This window comes from Balaenoptera borealis (assembly GCF_965194805.1).
Source record: "Balaenoptera borealis genome assembly, chromosome: 8".
NCBI lineage: Eukaryota > Metazoa > Chordata > Mammalia > Artiodactyla > Balaenopteridae > Balaenoptera > Balaenoptera borealis.
This window is the reverse complement of record NC_138865.1, coordinates 60,772,541-60,793,245: the sequence shown is the minus strand read 5'-3', so window position 1 is coordinate 60,793,245 and position 20,705 is coordinate 60,772,541. Positions and strand designations below refer to the sequence as shown.

Sequence of the window (20,705 nt, the reverse complement as noted above, 5' to 3'; positions counted from 1 at the left end):
CTCCAATTAGATTCTAAAGTTTTAAGACAAAGTGTTTTTCCTACTTCTATTGTATCTTTGTTATTCCTTAGCAAAGTTGATGAATGCATTTTTGGTCCATAAGAATTGCTTTGTTGATTATAGAAGCTAGTACTATATTGAATGCTGCTTCTAGAAAACAAATATTTCAAATTATATTTAATCATTTGGTCCAAATATATTGCTCTCTCAGGCTTTTGTCAGCAAAAATAGCTCAGTTTGTGTATTAAATTGTGAATAATTGCTACAATTTCCCCTACTTATCATTTTTTTATGAAGTAACTTAATTTTCACCAAATCTTTTATGCACAAATGGTTTAGTAACTTCCATTTTATAGAATAAGAAACAAATTCAAATAGGTTACATTACTGTCAAAAGATATTCCCTACTTTTAACCACTACTATCACTATACACATACTAAAAAGGCTAAAATTTATATATATATATTTATATATGTTACATGTATTTATACACACAAATATACACAAAATACATATATATACGCACAAACATACTGCCAATACAAAATACTAGCAATAATATAAGGCAATTAAAACTACAATATATTGTAGCTGGGAATACAAAATGGTACTGCACCCTGTAAATTAGTTGGGCAGTTCCCAGAAAGTTAAACTAACATCTGCAAAATGATGTAGAAAACTCATTCCAAGGTATTTATACAAGAGAAATAAAAGGTCATGTTCACACAAATACTTGTATACAGCTATTTATAGCATATTTGTTCATTTGGGAAATTTGGATTTTATTTATTTGGGAACAACACAAATGTTTTTAACTGAGTATATAGATTTTAAAAACTGGTACATTATACAATGGACTAGTACTCAGCATTAAACAGGAACAAAATATGGAAACACACAATTTGAATGAATCTCAAGGTGTTACATATATGTTAAATGAAGGAAGCCAGTTTCAAAGTGTTACCTACTCCTCAGTTCCAGTGATATGAAACACGGTATGATCAAGCAATTCCACTCCTGGGTGTATACCCAGAAAAATTAAAATACTAATTCAAAAAGTTACATGCACCCCAATGTTCAGAGCAGCACCATTTACAATAGCCAGGACATGAAACAACCCATGTGCCCATCAAAAGACAATTGGATTGGGGCTTCCCTGGTGGCACAGTGGTTGAGAATCTGCTTGCCAATGCAAGAGACATGGGTTCGAGCCCTGGTCTGGGAATATCCCACATGCTGTGGCGCAACTAGGCCCATGAGCCACAACTACTGAGCCTGCGCGTCTGGAGCCTGTGCTCCACAACAAGAGAGGCCGCAATAGTGAGAGGCCTGCGCACCGCAATGAAGAGTGGCCCCCACTTGCCGCAACTAGAGAAAGCCCTAGCACAGAAACGAAGACCCAACACAGCCAAAAATAAATAAATTAATTAATTAATTAAAAAAAAAGACAATTGGATTAAGAAGATATAGTGCATATATATATACAGTGGAATATTACTCAGCCACAAAAAAGAATGAAATACTGCCATTTGCAGCTATGTCAATGGACCTAGAGAATATTATGCTTAGTGAAATAAGTCAGACAGAGAAAGACAAATACTAAACAATGTCACTTATATGTGGAATCCAAAAAATAATACAAATGAATTATGAATGTATGTATGTATGAATACAATACATACAAGATGGAAACAGACTCAGTCATAGAAAACAAACTTGGGGTTACTAAAGGAGATAAGGAAGGGGGGAGGGAAAAATTAGAAGTATGGAATTAACAGATACAAACTACTATATACAAAATAGATAAGCAAAAGGATATACTGTATAGCTCAGTAAATTATGCCCATTATCTTGCAATAACCTACAATGGGATATAATTTACAAAAATACTGAATCACTATACTGGACTCCTGAAATTAACACAGTATTGTAAATCAACTATACTTCAATTTAAAATTACAGTTAAAATTAATATTTCAAATTTATAGAGATATTTTGTTATTATTTTTTAAAATATTCTCTTCTTCTTCTCCCCACCCACATGAGTATGTAACTAACCAAATGGAAACTGAAGAGCTCTACAACCATTTCTAAAATACAACTATTTTTTAAAAAGCAGTTTAAAAACTGATAAACAAATTTCCAAAGGTTCTATTATTTTGTTCTCTATTAATGTGATTTTAAATGTGACTATGAATTTTATCTATGTGCAACATGAATGTGAAATATCTATATAAGAGTTAATTGGATGAAAATACTTGTTAACCTGATCATTAGGCTTCCTGCAGTTAATACAGAATTACACTTGGCCATTGGAATTGACTTAAATGTTCAGAAAAAAGTTGTTTCTGATTCTACTGACCTTTCCACTGTGGTTTATCTTTATTCAAATCAAAAGGATACTGTGGAACAAGAAAAAAAATTACAAGGATATAGGACCAGCCTCTGACCATTACTACTGTATATCTACAATTGAATTTGCATCACAGCAATACCATCGAGTAACTATGGAGGTCACAATAAATGAGTGACAACAGTTTTGTAGCTCAGTTTGCTCATCTTTACCATGGGATGTAGAGTGTCAATTACCATTTCAGTGCTTACTGGGTGCTGGCTACCTGTTAAGTAGTTTTAGAGTTTGAAAAGGTGGCAGGACAGTGTACTATATGAGCATACAAGTGATCCAAGTGGCAGAGACAAGGAGAGTTTGATGCAGGATTCATATATGTAAACAATGTGTCTGCCATTTAGTCACTTTGTCATCTTACACAAATCACAGAATCTCTCTAAGTGCCATGCCTTCCCTTAACATGGGGGGATAATAGTAAACCTTAGCTCACAATGCTGCTAAGAGGATCAGAAACAGTTAATGGAAAAGCATTGTCAATTATAGATAAAATATATGTTTTGTCTTTTTGGGAGGGTACTTTTTAGGTAATCCCATTGTTTAAAAATACATGGACACTGTATACATACAGTAGGAATTCTGATTATAATACAATTACAGAGAATACAAAAGAACACAGCAATAGAGAATAAAGAAACTTTCACTGTTTAATATTTTCAGTGCAGTTAATCTATATTATGCATAAAGTTGTAATTAGACAGTGCTTATATGAAAATAATTACCATTATAGGGACTTCACTTGAATCTTCAGGATCTGCCAACTAATTAGCTCATTCCAAAGACAAAATGATAATGTAACATCATCCACTTTCAAAAACTGACCCTTGTCACCTAGACAATTAAGTATTCATGAAAAGTATGATCTTGCTACATTCCATTAAATGCCAAGTAAACAAACTGAAGTGAGAAAAACATTTTAGAAGTAGTTAGCTAATTTGGACACACCTTCTGATATTATTCACAAAAGCATTTAGTCTGTAGTTTTTCTCTTAAATCCTATGTGGTAATGATTAAAATTTAGTTTCTTATTTTATCTCCCTTAATAATAATTCCAAATTCCCAAGCACACATACTTTTTCAATTAAAAATATTAATCAAGTTAGATACATTTCATTAGTAGCCAAGTGAAATCAACTAGTATTTAATAAGTACTCATACATAAGGTGCACTAGGTTTCCAAGCGGATAAATAAAAGGAATAAACTATAAATTCTTGTCTCAAAGGGTGACAAGAATGAGTGTGGGCTATAATCTGAAAATAAGCTAAGAAAGTTTTATAAGGGGAAATAACCAAGTCAGTACCTAGAGAATAGATATACAGAGACTATGATGAACCTATTATCAGTTGGAGGCAAAAAAATCACAGGATTTACTGAGAATGATGTTAGACTGATTTAACGACTTTGGGAAAGGCAATGATGGGAGATGTAACACAATAGGTTGCTTGGGACAAGACTGTTTAGACTTTGGAATGCTAGGTTTAGGTGTTTTAATTTGACGTTTTCCATTTCTCTAAATGGAGAGTCAAACTTTCTGAGGATAAATTTTTTGTCAGAGTAATAATGAAAAAACAAAAATGGAAATGTCAGTTAAACTGGAGGGTTTTTTTTTTCTTTTTAATGTGGGCAAAACATAACTAATGTTGTAACTACAGTGGTATTAGAAGAAAGGAAAAAGAATATGTATGTGAGAAATCCTGAAGAAATAGAGTCATTAGGATTTAAGAATGGAAGAGTTAAGGGAGAAGACAGAATTAGCTATCAAAATAGAAAAGCTTTTAACTCCAGGCAGCTTTGAGAATTGGAATATTAAGAAGATGAACTCCTCTGAGTGTGCAGGGAGAAGTATTTTTAAAGCCTGTTGAACTTGAAGAAGCAGAATATTTAAGTGGAAATATCTGAGGAATCACTGCAAATTGGGAAATGCAGACTAAAACTCCAGAAAAGTCAGACTGGAAGGAATAATTTTAGGGTCCAGCACATAGAAGCGAGAGCTGAGGCCATGGACCTAATGAGATCTCTGATGGAAAGCTAGCAAAGAGAATATTCTCCAAGAGAAACCTGAAGAATATTTATACATTATACATGAGAATTTTGAGAAGAAGCATCAAGGAGAGTTATAAATTATGAGATTTAGAGGAAGCAGTATTTTTAAAAAGAATGAAATGACCCATTGTGTTGCCCTCTACAGTGAAGCCAAAGAAGGTGGGACAAAGAGGAGAAAACTGTTTGACTATTGGAAAGTCTGTGTTGATAGAATAAGTTCAGAGAAGTAGGGAAGAAAACCAGATAAAAAGGAGTTAAGAAATTAGTATTTGATGAGCAACTGGAGGCAGCAAATAATGTACCATGCTTTCTAGAATGTTTACAATTCAAGATTTAACTAATCAGACAATTCTTGAAAGAGTTCTATCGAGCCAGAAAACAGAGTTGTCATTGAAGCCTAGAGTACACAGAGCCAACATTAAGGAGTATATGCTCTGGTGGCTAGAGTAGGGTCAAGGAGGGAGCACAGAGAGCCTAGGGAGAGCCTACCTGGTCATCAAGGGCAGATTAGGCCTCTCAGAGGAGGCAGCCTGTTAACCAAAATGGTGCTCCCAAAAGTTTAAGTAGGCATTTGCCTGGAGAAATGGAGGTCGATATGGAAAAGGAAGAGTACCTAGTGTCAGGTAAGTATCCCAGGGGAGAGAGACAGAGTATCAAATAGTTGGGAAACTGCACACACTAGGGTGACTGGAAAGTAAAATATTGTGAGGGGGTCATTGAGAATTTACGACACTGGTACAAAATGAGACTAAACAGGAAGTCATGACCTTCGAAGTATTGCTAAGAAATTATAACTTTCCCTCGAGTAGAAGGAATTATAGGATCCCAAGCAGGGGAGTGCTATTTATCTCAGTCAATCACAAGATTAGCCAAGCTATTCCCTTAAGTTTACGCAAAAGGAGACAGGCAGAGAAAATGAACACAGTCAACTGTCAATCATGGGACAAAAATTTATGTCTGTTTCTTCTAGTTTTGAAATTTCTGAAGCCTCCAAGGATGGGAATTATGAAACTCATAAATACCCTGAGTTTTAGCTTTATGTTATAGCCTGCCTCTAAGTTAAAAAAAAAAAAAAAAAAGTCTGGGTGATCTCTGAAGTTAAAGTAAGAGCAACTGTAAAAATGGTGGGAATGATTATTCATCGTACAAGGGACTTTATTTAGATCTGAGGCGTAAACCAGTATGACTCTGAGCAAGCCAATGGGCACAAAAAGGAAGGATGCTCAACAGAAAGGGCAGCATAGAACACAGAGGCTCAGGTGAATTCCTCCCTGCATTTGAAGATATTGAATAATTTCTCCACAGCAGTAGAAAAAAATCCTCTCGCTGGAAAATAGCATGAATACAAAATGACTGACTACGGTGCAAAGTAACCAGTCACTGGGGAATGACTTGCCTATACTACTAGCTTACAAAAGTGGGCAAAATAAAATATAATCTTACACTCATTTATTTCATTTGTTAGCACTTTCTGAAGAAGCACTTTAAATCCTGATTGTATCAAGAATAAATACATCAATGTAGCTGCGCTATACATTTTATTGAATCCTATATGATGTACCAACACCCATAATTTTCAAGAATTACCACCCAGAGGGAAAAATCATCAGTTGTGAAAATAAACACTTTTAAAAATTACTGTGGGCTGGTTATTAGGGACAAACTTTCCTAAAATGAATGATCACACTTCAAATTCATGACCCCAAACTGTTGCTCTTCTTAGCTGTGAGATGGGCACCCACCAGCACGGTGTGTGTTAGGAGAAAGATACCTTTTTTAAGATATGTTAATTTAACTTATATAAATTAATTGGCTGAAACACAAAGTAAGAGTGTAGAATTTTACCATTTGGATGGCTTTATTAACTGAAAAGTCAGGTGTTGAAATACATTTAAAGATCTGTTTTTCTGTTCTCTGCTGGTGTGATGTGGGCAGATTCTCACTTGTTAATTATATTGTGTATAAAAAGTAGAAAAACTAAATTGAAAGAAATAAAATATTCTATAAGTATTTTTTTGCATGGAAGCTTATGCCCACAAAGAAATATGGCACTTGCTGTCACAAAACTAGCTTTGTCCTAATCGCAACCCCACAGTCACAAATTATTATGACAGAATTACTTCCTTTTTCAAATACTGCTTTCTACTGTAATAACATCTCTTATTAGTCTACCATCATTATTCATCATTATGCAACAGCTACTTAAACATACCTACCCAGAAACTCTCTAGAAAATTATAACAAACCTTGACTCATCATTTCAGAGAGCCAACTTTCCAAAATAAAGTACTGACATCACTTAATGAACAATTCAGAATTGCTTATTTTTCAAACTATGCATGGTCGCAAATTCCAGCTTTAGAACTATTCTTACACCAGTAACCCACTGTTATAACACTAAGTTAAAAACTAAATTTCAATTCACCAGTTACTCCTAAAATTTATAATGATGTGTACTTGTGAGAAACTGTGATTTCACAATTACTATTTCATAGACCTGATTCCTCAAACATGTTAGACATACAGAAGTTTACATCTCTTTTAAAAAACATTATGAACCTGCATCTTTTCTATGGATTTTAAACATCAAAATATACTTTTAAAATTCCTATTCTGATTTAGATTTGGCACACTAAATATTGAATAATTTATAGATATATATACATATATAAAGAGTTATCAAATTAGATGTATCTTTTTATACCTATTTCCAGATTCTAGTATTCTTGAGAATCTTTCAAATATATGTAAAAATGCATATAACATTTGCTTGAAAATATAGTTAATCGAAAGGTGAAATGAGGATAATTCTAATCTCATATTTCAGCAACTGGAAAAATATGAGATGATATTTATAAAGTAAATAATAAATAATTATGATTAAATATTTTAGTAAAAAAATAAAGGAGGATGAGAAAAACAGAATCACTGTAAGGTGGAGTACATACTCTGATTTAAATTGCTATGAAGAGTCTTTAGAAAGTATTTAAGAATTGAAAGAAATAAATTCAAAACAAATATAACAAATTGCCATTTAGGAATTAAGTGAACAAGCAATGACGGGTGACCAGTTTGCAGCTGAGCTTTTGCTGCTGAGCGTTAGCCACTCAGCTCACAGTTTTCAACAAGGCAGGCTATTCAGTGCATGCCTGAAATAGAGGCCAGGCACAATCGAGACAAACAAGACATCCATCATGTTTTCAATACCCAGAGTCTGTGCTTTAAGTTACCTCCATCTCAAACTGAAAGGATAAAAGGCTTAACTGCCCTAGGAGAAAATAGTGCCACATGTGTCTGTGGTTCAGGGAGAAGTCTTCACTTGCTGGAGGTACTGGGAAAATGCTTGTAACTCATGCAGATGGGGGATGAGGAAAAGGCAGGATGTCTTAAAAATGGAAACAGTAGAAAAGAGTTCAGGATAATGTGTTGGAAAATAAAGAGGGATTGTGTTTTGATTAAAAGCATGAACTCTGCACACAAAAGGGAGCTTTGGGGACCTTGCAAATGAGCCCAGGTACCCCTGTGCCTGGCAACCCTGACCTACTAACACTGTCTGTCTAACCAACCCAGCTTTATGAGAAAGTGGATTAGTTAGTAGCCAATGAAGTGGAATATGAAGGGTGATTTCTCTGAGATTTATTTGGTATGCTATGTTAACATATCAGAAAGCTCCATAGATGGGAGCAGCATTGTGAGTTCAGGAATATTAACCAAGTCATATTATAAATTATACATCTTCACATTCCTATGTTATTTAATCCTTATCTCCCACATTCATTTTAGAGGTCAAGAAATTTTATACAAAAGTTTATTTATAAATAAATAGTGTCAGACATGTATGAGACTTTGGACAAAAATTGAGTCAAAGAAAAATTGGGCCTATTTTGTTGAAGTTTAATGATCACAGCAGATATTTATTAATCCAACAAATACAGAATAATACAATTAGATAGTTGATTCTTTGAAGCAATGTATAGGGAGCTATGAGAGCTAAAGCAAAGGGGTCTGATCTAGTTTCAGGGCACATGGCGTTTAAGTGGAGAAATGATATGTGAGTAGGAGTTAAATTGATAAAGGGATGAAGTGGGGTGAAATTCTCACCAGAGGGATGAGCAGGCCAAATAGACTGAGCCTGACGGACATGCGGAGTATAATCTAGTGCAGGCAGTATAGGTAGTAAGGAGAAAAATATTTGCAGATGAGCCTGAGACATCCATAGGGTCTTAGAGGTCAAGAAGGCTAGGATCTTTGAGTGTTAACCTAATAACTGGCAAATGATTTTAAATGGGAAGGTAACATGACTAACTATAGCCGCCTTTATGAAGATCATTGTGAATGCAGAAGTAAGTGGATTGGATAAGGAGGGCTGGAGTTGAGAGGGGATCATCTATAATTTTGTTAGTAAGAATGCTTAGGTGATTGTTATAGTAGAGTGACAATCTTGGCTAACCACATCCTTTTCTTCATTTCTCCAAGCTCTGAACACTGAATGACTCACGTCTCAGTAGTCTCTTTTCTTCTTTATGTATGCTTACTATCTAGATGCACTCACAACTCATGGTTTAAAAATCATAGATCATGATATCTCCCAAATTTGCACCTAATCCATCAGCAAATTTTATCTCTGATAAATACACAATCCAACCTTGTTTTGCCATCTCCATTCTTACCATGGTCCAAGTCACTAATTCCTCTAACTTAGATTGATAGCTTCGTAATTAATCTCATTTTTTCTACATTTCACCACTAAACGGTATCTCAACAACAAAAACAAAAACAAATCATCTTATATCTTTTCCCATCTCAAAAACCCTCCAGTACATTTGAAATACATTCCAAATAAAATCTAATATCCCTACTCTGGCACATTCTGTTTTCCACAAGGGCCTGCAATATTTACCATTTCACATGATCTTCGGGATCTTGCCACTTCTCCACTAAGAAACTAAACCCATATCTCTACCTCCTTGACTCCAGATGGCTCAATGACTGGTTTGACCAAAAGAATATGGCAGAAAAGATGCTGTGCCAGTTCTAGAAATAGCCCTTACCTAACTCAGCTGCTTCCTCTCCCTGCTTCTTGGAATGCTCGATTTTAAAACTCTTGTTCTTGAAACGCTCCTTTTAAACCCAGGCCCCATCTTAGAGCTAGTTCACGACACATGAATAAGCCACACATAATAAGGCTCTTTGTTTGAAAGTCCTAGATAAGCATCTAACCTATAGCCAACACCAGCCCAGCCAAGTGACATCTACATACAGCTCAGATGAACTTTTGAATGAGTACAGGCCCACCTGACATCTGAGTAAACCCACATAAGAAACAATGAGCAAGAATACCACCTCCTAAAAAATGGTGATGTAGGAGAATCCAGCTTCCCTGTCTCCCCACAAAGATCAATGATTGGACAGCTACCCAGGAACAAAAACTCCAGGCAACCTCTAGAGTTCACTTTGGAAGTTTTAGCACAGAAGAGAAAGAAGGCAACTTCATTTTACCTGCAGCCTCCCATCCCCCAAGCCATCATTGTTCAGTGCCAGTAAGGAATTTCCCAGCTTGAAAGATTTTTCTCTCACCAGAAAAAGAAGAGGTGGGTGAGCGATCAGCCTCTCCAGCCTCACATGCAGGACACTATACAAAGGTTCAGCTTCGGTTTCACTCCACTCAGACCAGCAAAGCTGAGATGCACTGAGACAGCTAGGGACAAGGAAGAAAAGCAGAGGCTGTTAGCAGACATGCAGTGGGAGCTATTATAGTTCATATAGACCTTCTCTGCAGACAGACTCAGCAGATTTTGCCTCTGAGGGAGTCAATGGCCAGCACTGCCTCATGGTCCGACTGCAAAACTCACCCCCTTTTGCCCCACAGTTATCTGCATTTACTAGTATCAGCTACCCAAGTACATAAACACTCCCTTGCCACCACCACCCCTGCCAGAGCCCAGGACCCACACTGGCAGCCATCCAAGTTTTCTATAGCTGTGCAACTATAAGATGACAGCTGAGTTCCTTCCCACACCACTACCCCTCTAAACTGAAAGCCACTTTTGTAGCCAGTTCAGGCTTCTGCAGCTGTGTGAGTACAAGATACCAGCCTAGCGCCCCACCCTCTGGCTGATCCCTACACCACCATGCACCCTCATGTCTGTGCTTGGGTCTAGCCCCTCCAGCTATGCACCCACATGCCACCCGCCTGATACCTGTCATTGGTCTCCACTGTAGTGTGCACACACAGGGGAGTGGATGTAGCCACAGAAGAGCACCCTGTGAGCCCACAGTTGGCACTGGTCCTCCATCACTATGAGTATGTCTAAAACTAGCCCCTGCTGCTACATAGGCACTTGCAGCTGGCCTCCACAGCTGAGTGTGTGAACACCACTTGCTTTGGCCACTATCACTGCCTGCCTTTGTCCCTTGTTACTGGACCTGGAGGTGCCACTTAGAATCACAACAGCTCTTACAGCTACTGTGGATCCTCTGCAGTGCTGGCCAAGAACCACATAGCTGTTGATACTGTGAACCAGAGTGGCCAGAGCTGAAGAAATATCATGCCTCCCTGAACTCATTGCTACCATACATCCCTGCACACTTCATTCTGCACCAGTAGACCCAGGGTCACATCATCATCTAGCATGCTCTCACCCACAGGTAAAAGGCTTCCTTTACTAAAGTCAGTCCATAAAGTCTGGAAAAGGTGAATGCTTCTTCAAATGCACAGAAGCCTGTGCAAGTCTACAGGGACCCAAAAGAATCTGGGAAATGTGTCTCTGCCAAAGTAATAGAGTAAACCTCCAGGAATTGGCACCAAAGAAAAGAAGAATCAGAAATTGCCTGACAAAGAATTCAAAATAATTGCTATACAAATGATCAGAAAGCTATGAAAGAACACATATAAACAATTTAACAATATCAGAAAAATAATACAAGAACAAATTGAGAAGTTCAGCAAAGAGGTAGAAAACAAAAAAGAAACAAGTTTTGGAGCTGAAGATACAATGAGTGAACTGAAGAATTTAACAGGGAGCTTCAACAGCAGACTTGAACAAGCAGAAGAGAGAATTAGTGAGCTTGAAGACAGATCAACTGAAGTTATCCAATCAGACGAGCAAAAGAAAAATAATAAAAAGCAATGAAGAAAGTCTACATACTAATGGAATACTATAAAAAGAAATTATATATGCATCATTGGAGTCCCAGAAGGAGAAGAGAGGAGAAAGCAGTAGAAAGCCTATTTAAAGAAATAACGGCTGAGAACTATTTAAATCTGGGAAGAGATTTGGACATACAAGTTCATGAAGCTAATAGGTAAACTCATAATTTCAATCCATAACAATTTTCATCAAAATATATAATAAAACTGTCTAAAACAAAAGACAAAGAATTTTAAAAACAGCAAAATAGGAAAAAAACAAAACAAAAACAAAACCTCTCTCATAAAAGGCAACCCTCTTAAGGCTACCAACAGATTACTCAGCAGAGACCTCGCAGGCCAGGTGAGTATGCGATGATATAATCAAAGTACTAAAACAAAGAAACTACCAACCAAGAATACCTTACCCAGAGAAACTGTCTTTCAAAATTGAAGGCAAAATGAAGAATTTCCCTAATTTAAAAAAATGTTGAGGGAATTCAACACCACTAAACCTGCCTTACAAGGAATGCAGAGAGGAATTCTTCAAGCTGAATCAAAAGCATACTAATTAATTACATTAAAATATAGGAAAATATACAACACACTGGTAAAGGTAAGCATGTGGTCAAAATCAGAATATCCCAATACTCTAATATGGTGGTTTGATAACTAATTCACTTTGGTATAAAGGTTAAATGACAAAAGTATAATAAATAGCTATAGCTTCTACAATTTGTTAATGGATTACACAATATAAAAAGAGGTATGGTGATATCAAAAACATCAAAGGGGGAACAGAAGGATAGAGGATTTGAATGCAAATGAAGTTAAATTGTTATCAGCAGGAAATATAATGAGAATATATATATACACAAATACATATACATATATGTTTTATGTAAGCCTCATGGGAACCACAAAGCAAAAATCTACCATAGATATGCCAAAGATAAAAAGAAAATAATCAAAGCATACCACTAAGGAAAATCATCAATTTAAAAAGGAAAAAAAGCCATGGAACTGCAAAACAGCTAGAAAACAATAAGATGGCATTAGTAAGCCCTTATCAGTAATTACTCTAAATGTTAATGGATTGAATTCTTCAGTCAAATGGCATAGAGTGGCTGGATAGATTTAAAAAACAAACAAACAAATAAACAAAAACCAAAAAAACAAGACCCAAAGTTTGAACTGGCTACAAGAGATGCACTTCTGCTTTAAGGACACACATAACTCAAAGTGAAGGGATGTTAATAGATATTCCATTAAAGTAAAAACTAAAAGAGAGAAGGCTTAGCTATACTTATATTGGACAAAATGGACTTTAAGCCAACAATGGTAACAAGAGACAAAAGTGGTCATTATATAAAGATAAGTAGGTCAATTTATCAAGAAGATAAAACAATCATAGATATATATGCACTGAACATGAGAGCAACTACATGTACTAAGCAAATACTAACAGACTTGAAAAGAGAAACAGCCCAAAATAATAGTATTATTATACTATAATATTATATTATAGTATAATTTAATATTATAATACTATAATATTATATTATTATAATTAATATTATATTATTATACTATACTTCAACACTCTGCTTTCAGCAATGGAAAAATCATCCAGACAGAAAATCAACAAGGAACCTTGGACTTGAACAATACTTCAGAACAAATAAAACTAATAGACATATACAGAACATTTCATCCCAGAGTAGCAGAATACACATTCTTCTCCATCACACACATAACCTTCTTCAGGACTAATCACAGATCATAAACCAAACCCTAGCAAATTTAAGAAGATTGAAAACATACTAAGAGTCTTTTCTGACCACAAAGATGTAAAACTAGAAGCCAGTAACAGGAGAAGTTTGGAAAATTTACAAATATATGGAGATTAAACAACATGCTACTGAAGAACCAATGAGTCAAAGAAGAAATAAAAAGGGTAAACAAAAAATATCTTGAAACAAATGAAAATGGAAGCAGAACATATCAAAACCTGTGGGATAATGCAAAAGCAGTTCTAACAGGGAAGTTTACAGCAATAAGCACCTACATTAAGAAACAAGAAAGATAAAAAATAAACAACCCCACACCAAAAGGAACTAGAAGAAAAACAAACAAAGACCAAAGTTAGCAGAAGAAAGGATATAAGAAAGACTTGAGCATAAATACATGAAATAGAGACCCCAAAAAAATAGAAAACATCGACAAACTAAAAAACTGGTTTTCTTAAAGGTAAAATTGACAAAATTTTAGCTAGATTAATTTAGAAAAAATAAAGTCAGAAACGAAAGAGAAGACTTAACAATGATTCCACAGACATACAAAGGATCATGAGAGACTATTATAAATAATTATACACCAACAAACTTGATAACCCAGAAGAGATCAATACATTACTAGAAACATATAACTACCAAGATGAAATCATGAAGAAATAGAAAACATGAACAGACAAATTATGTGCAAGGGAATGAATCAGTAATCAAAAAACCTCCCAACAGAGGAAAGAAAACTAGAAAACTAGATGGTTTCACTGGTGAATTCTACCAAATATTTAAAGAAGAATTAATGTCAATTCCTTCCAATTACTTCAAAACAAAAACAAAAAAAACTGAAGAGTAAGCGACACTTCCAAATTCATCTTATGAGGCCTGTATTACCCTGATATTAAAGACAGATAAGAGCACTACAGGAAAAGAACATTACAGACCAATATGCCTGGCAAAAATAAATGTAAAAATTCTCAACAAAATATTAGCTAACTGATTTCAACAGCACATTAAAGGATCATTTATCATAATAAAGGGGGATGTAACCCTGAGATTCAAGACTGGTTCAACACCCACAAATCAATAAATGGTATACACCACATTAACAGAAGAAAGATAAAAATAATATGATCATCTTAACAGAGGTAGAAATATCATTTGACAAAACATAACATCCCTTCATGATAAAAATGCTTAACAAATTGGATATAGAAGAAACATACCTCAACACATTAAGTGCCATATATGACAAACCTAAAGCCAACATAATGCCTAATAGTGAACGTTTCAAAGCTTTTCCTCTACAATCAGGAGCAAGACACGGATGCCCATTCTCACCATTCCTATTCAACATAGTGCTGGATATTCTAGCCAGAGCAATCGGACAAGATAAAGAAATAAAAGGCATCAAAAGAAGAAAGGAAGAAGTAAAATTATCTTTGTTTGCAGATAGAAAATCCTAAAAACTTCCCCAAAAGACTGCTAGAACTAATCAATATATTCAGTAAAGTTGCAGGATACAAAATTAACATACAGAAAAGAGTTGCATTTCTATACACTAACAACTTGACATTAGTCTTTGCAGAAATTTCCTTATTAAGACACCAAGAGCACAAAGAGCAAAAGCAAAAATAAATAACCAGGATTACATAAAACTAAAAAGCTTCTGCACTGCAAAAGAAGCAACCAAGAAAATGAGAAGGCAACGTATGGAATGGGAGAAAATATTTCCAAACCTTCTATCTGATAAGGAATTAATATCCAAAATACATGAAGAAGTCATAAAAACAACAACAGCAACAAACAAATAGCTCGATTAAAAAATGGGCAGAGGAAGCAAATAGTTTTCTAAAGAAGACATACAGGTACAAGAAAAGGTGTTCAGCATCACTAATCATCAGGGAAATGCAAATCAAAACTACAATGACCTATAGAGTGAAGTAAGTCAGAAAGAGAAAAACGAATACCATATGCTAACACACATATATGGAATCTAAAAAAAAAAAATGGTTCTGATGAACCTAAGGGCAGGACAGGAATAAAGACGCAGGTGTAGAGAATGGACTTGAGGACATGGGAAAGGGGAAGGGTAAGCAGAGACAAAGTGAGAAAGTGGCATGGACATATATACACTACCAAATGTAAAATAGATAGCTAGTGGGAAGCAGCCACAGAGCACAGGGAGATCAGCTCGGTGCTTTGTGACCACCTAGAGGGGTGGGATAGGGAGGGTGGGAGGGAGACTCAAGAGGGAGGGGTTATGGGGATATATGTATATATATAGCTGATTCACTTTGTTATACAGAAGAAACGAACACAACATTGTAAAGCAATTATACTCCAATAAAGATGTTAAAAAAAAAAAAAAAAAAAAACTACAATGACCTATCACTTCACAACTGTTAGAGTAGCTATCATCCCAAAGACAAGAAATAGTAAGTGTTGGTTAGAGAGCGGAGATAAGAGAAGACTTGTGTAATATTGGTAGGAATGCAAATTGTTACAGCCACTATGGAATACAGGATGGATGTTCCTGGAAAAGTTAAATATAAAAATATCAAACTACCCAGCAATCCCACTTCTGGGTATATATCCAAAGGAACTGAAATCAGGATCTCATAGAGATAATGCACCCCCATATTCACCGCAGCATTATTCACAATAGCCAAGATATGAAAATAATGTGTCTGTCAATGAATGAATGAATAAAGAAAATGTGGTATATTCATACACAATGGGATATTATTGAGCCATGAGAAAAGGAAATCCTGCCATTTATGACAACTTGAATGAAATTTGAGGGCATTATTTTAAGTGAAATGAGCCAGAGAAAGACAAATACCATATGATATCACATATGTGGAATCTAAAAAAGCTAAACTCGGAGAAACAGAGTAGAGTGGTGGTTCCCAGGACTAAGTGTGGGGGGAAATGGGAAGATATTGTTCAAGGAATACAAACTTACACTTACAAGATTAAGTTTTGAGATGTAACGTACAGCATTGTGATTATAGCTAAGAATACTGTATTATACACTTGAATGTTGCTAAGAGAGTAAATCTTAAGTGTCCTACAAAAAAGAAATGGTAATTATGTGATGGATGAAAGTGTTAGGTAGTGCTTTGATGGTAATTATTTTGCAATACTAAAATATCAAATCAACTTATTGTATACCTTAAACTTACTCAATGTGACCTATCAATTATACCTCAAAACTGGCAAAAGTATTCTACCCCCAACTGAATCAGTCCACAGAACAAAAGAAATTAATAATTATTTTAGGTGATTTATTACATATCAATGGATAAAACAATATTTACTATGACCTACAAAACCTTACTTGATATGGTCCATACCTCCATGATTTCAACTTCTACCACTGTTCTCACTCACCCAGTTCCAACCATGCTGACCCCTTAACATTCCGTGGACTTGTCTAGCATACTCTTACCTCAGGACCCTGATGTTCTTTTCTAATTATAATGCTCTTGTTTCATAGAGTGGTCTGTAAGGCTGGCATCTTCATTCCCTGTTCAGACGTCATCTTATTAAAGAATTCTTCCTTGACTGTCCTAAAAAGAATAGGCCCACTTCTCCCCAGCCCACATTTTGCTTCTTGATTTGGTTTATTCTTCTTTACAGCATTTATTATTGTATCTCATACTATGCTTTTACATGTTTGTTTTAATTATTTATCTTTCTCAACAAAAATGCAAGTGCTATAAAGGCAGGACCACTTTTTCCGCCCAAGTTTTTAACTACTGCAGCTCCAGCACCTAAAATTGTAGCTGGCAGATCAATACTTGTTTTTTCTCAGTGAATTAATTAACTAACGGATGATGGATTGATAAATGAATAAATGAATAAATGAATATGAATTCCATAGGAAAAAAACACAAAATTGCCTTACTGTATGTATAAGAGAAGAAATTATTAATTTAGAGAACACAAAAGGAGGATCCCAGGCTTGGGAAAAGGATCATTTTCCCTAAATGTTGAATATAAGGCTCTTGTAGGACATCTAATAGTAAGTTAACAATTGGAAATAAGTGTCTCAGAGGATATCTCTTCTCAAAGCCTAGTAAAGTCTAGGCTTTTATATACATACACAGAATATAGATATGGAGATTTAAGGCATTGCTACAGATAATTTTTCTAAGGGTGGCATCTTAGTCCATTTGGGTTGCTACAGCAAGAATACTATAGACTGGGTAGCTTATAAGTAACACAAATTTATTTCTCACAGTTCTGGAGGCTGGGAAATCCAACATCAAGTCACCAGCAGGTTAACATCCCATGAGGGCCTGCTCTCATGGGCAGTCATCTTCTAGATGTGTCCTCACATGAGAGAGGAGAATGAGGTAGCTCTCCAGAGTCTCTTTTACAAAGGCACTAGTGCAATTCACCAGGGTTTTGCCCTCGTGATCTAATCACTTCCCAAAGGCCCCACCTCCAAACACCACCACAATGGGTTTTAGGTTTCAGCATATGAATTCTGGGGTGACACAGTCTATTGAAAGAGGAAAATAGAGTGTTAAGAGAAGGCAACCTAGAATGCAATATGGAGAGGAAAAATGTTTATCTTTTCTAAGTCTTAAACTATGCCAATACTTGCTATTTACAGGTGTTGTTGTATCAGTTTGTCACATGTCACCGAGGTTATATATTTAACGAATGAAATATATGTCTGCTTATAAAAAGAATATCAGGCATGGAGTAAGGACCTCTGCACTTCAAAATGCTCTTATTTGTTATTTGATTTTTGATTCAATCATGTAGCTTCTCATGGTTTTACTCTGACTTTCAAGGCTTCTTTTTCTCTTAGCTTAATTTCTGGCTCTACCTTCAAGTGCCTCCAATGCCAGGCTATTAGTTAAAACCAAAATCCATTTGCTGAGAGCTGGACTTTGACCAAAAAACCACAAGTTTTGGCTTGACAATTGTAGCTGCATTCACTCTGTTGCTAGGAAAATCAGGAGAAACAAAAAGTGATGCAAGATGCTTCCAAGGTTCTGTCTCTTACAATTCCTTTATGAAAACAAAGTCCTCATCTGTTTGTTGTTACTGTTTTTTGTTCAGTCAGTATTGTGTTCTTATGTTGAAGGAACTCTTCTTTCTCTTGAGAAGTCAAAACAAATGTTCTTGAAAGTGTTATTTTAGATTTGTTTTTGCTGTTTTATGTTGTAATGGTCTATTTTGTCATGATTTTTTTTTCTTACTGTGCTTTTTGACTTTTAGTATTCTGGGGATTTTAGGAGAGAAGCAAAATATATAGTATAAAATTGTATTACCAAGGATGGTTCTTATTGTAATGTTTCATAAGAGGTTTATTGCCTGCTGTAAGCTTTTAAAGATGCCATGATTTTTGTGGACTTCAGTTCAAAACTGTTAAATAAGGTTTAAAGAGTCAGAAAAAATGTCTATAACTGTACAGTTCTTGATTACATTCCTTTAATACAAAGTTCCTTGTTCTCTTTAGTGAAATTAGCGCTTAGTACGTAAGATGCTAAAAGTGATTCTAGTACCAATTACAATGTGTGTGAAGGTATGAGTTTCCCCACACCAAGCAATGCTCAGACACCAGCTGGATTTCCCAAATTCAACTCAGTTCTAACACTATTGGCCCCGAGGTAGCATTGTATTCCACAGATGAAGGGCTCCATCCAAAAAGACTACCCTCCACTTCAAACTTTAAATACAAGCCCAGGTTGTTACCTGTACTTCTGACTGACTGGCTATAAATCACAGATTGCCATTACCCCCTCCTTGGGTTCCCCTCCTTGCAGCTCACAAATTTCAGGAAATCTGTTTACTAACTAGATTATCAGTTTATTTCAAAGGATATTAGAGGATATGAATCAACGGCCAGATAGAGAGATACATGGGTGAGGTCCTGAACAAAGGAGCTTCCGTCCTCATAAAACTTGAGGCCCAGAAAGATGGAACCTGAAAGTATTCTGTTTCCCCAACCTAGAAGCTCCCAGAACCCCATCTCTAACTCAGGAGCAGCCAGATGGAATAAATGTTTAGGGCAAAATTATGGGGAAAGGACAATGAGTTTCAATGCTCTCTCCAGGCAAGCCACTCTCCCTGTATCTCCACAAGTTCACCAACGCAGAAGCTCTCCAAAGCCTCTGCTTTTGGATTTTCTATGGAAGCTTCATCACATAGCCATGATTGATTAAATCATTGGCCCTTGGCCAATAATTCATCCTCCAGCCCCTCTCCCTTCCCTCAAGGAGGTCTTGGGGTGGGACTAAAAGTTCCAACCTCTAGTCACATGGTTGGTTTTCCTGGCAACCAGTTCCCATCCTTAAGTGGGGCCCAAAAGCCACCTCATTGACATAACAAATGACACTTTTATTGAAAGCAGCTCTTTTGCCCCTTTCCTGTTTGCCCATTTCTGTTCCCCTCTTTCCTTAAAAGAACCTAATTACAGGGATGAGATCACTAAGCAATTGAAACTAACTCCTGACATGCGCTCCTGAATGTACACCATGCCCTGTCTCACCTGTTGATTATTTCCCTAGATAAAAAGAAGAGTGAAGAATTAAGCAGTTAAAAAATGACTAGCTCTCTACCCTCAACAGCTCCCCTAAGTAATCCTGCAGGCAGATCATGTAGGCAAGATAATATCTGAAGAAAGAGTCAGCCAGTCTGCACTCAGTGGAGCATGATGCAGAACCCAACCTCCTGCCTTGATGATTTACTGAGATTCTTCCCCCTGCCCCATTTTTCCTTTTAAAAACTGTCATGGCTGAGCAGAATCTTCAGGGGTGGTCTCTGGACACAAGTCCACCTTCTTCCCAGATTGCTGGGTTTTCTGATTAAAGATTAAAACTCCTTTCCTCTCTACCTACACTTGTCTCTCGAATTATTGGCTTATGAGTTGAGAACAGCCGAACCTGGGTTCAGTTACATTATCACTCTCTCACTTAGGAAATCTCAAGTGTTTCAGGAGCTGTGAGCCAGGACCTGTGGATGAAGACCAAATATACATGAGAAATATATCTTTGGTCATCTGAATGGCAAATATGTATTTCTTATAAATCACAGATGCCAAATGATTTCTATTGCTTTGTGTAGTAATTAACATCTAAACGAAAAATATAGTGGAGGTAACATGAATTCGGGAATTAGGTGGACCTGAATTAGCACCCCCCATAGCCATGTCTGTTTGTTTGTTTCTTGAAGCCTTCAAATATTGTTTTTATATGCAAGGACACAGAACTGTGCATTAAAATGAGAATCAGTGAGGCATACAGTTTTCCTTGAGAGAGGAAGGTCATGGGTTTTTCTTTTAACAGGGATTCAGGATAATCATCCTGAGCCAGAAA

The 20,705-nt window shown here is 36.0% G+C and overlaps 1 long non-coding RNA gene across 1 annotated transcript in view; it reads right to left on the bottom strand.

The window, feature by feature from the left end:
- LOC309633184 overlaps nt 1–20,705 on the bottom strand; it is a 1,005,718-nt gene that overhangs the window by 467,589 nt on the left and 517,424 nt on the right. The window contains exon 2 of the long non-coding RNA XR_014247367.1: nt 10,030–11,878. This is a non-coding gene — a long non-coding RNA (uncharacterized lncRNA). The remainder of the gene's footprint in view (nt 1–10,029; nt 11,879–20,705) is intronic.